The sequence below is a fragment of the Trachymyrmex cornetzi genome, unplaced genomic scaffold (genome assembly GCF_001594075.2).
Source record: "Trachymyrmex cornetzi isolate Tcor2-1 unplaced genomic scaffold, Tcor1.1 scaffold31, whole genome shotgun sequence".
In the NCBI taxonomy this organism is placed as follows: domain Eukaryota; kingdom Metazoa; phylum Arthropoda; class Insecta; order Hymenoptera; family Formicidae; genus Trachymyrmex; species Trachymyrmex cornetzi.
This window is the reverse complement of record NW_017297795.1, coordinates 91,469-91,728: the sequence shown is the minus strand read 5'-3', so window position 1 is coordinate 91,728 and position 260 is coordinate 91,469.

Genomic DNA, 260 nt, shown 5'->3' with positions numbered 1-260 from the left:
AGATGGTCCACAAATAATGCAACGAATCGTGTTCGGTAGTAAATGACCGTGTCTGTGAATCTTTCTAGCCGTTTCACCTGACATCAGTAATGTCTTAAGGTCAAGATTCAATACTTCGATCGTTTTTGATTGTCATACGAATCGCATTTACTCACGTATCCTGCGCGCATGCGTGAACTTCAACGAAACACGAACGAGTCTTTCATCAGACTACCCATGTACGATTTTAAACCTGGGCCAACAGCGGGCCAACGTCGGCT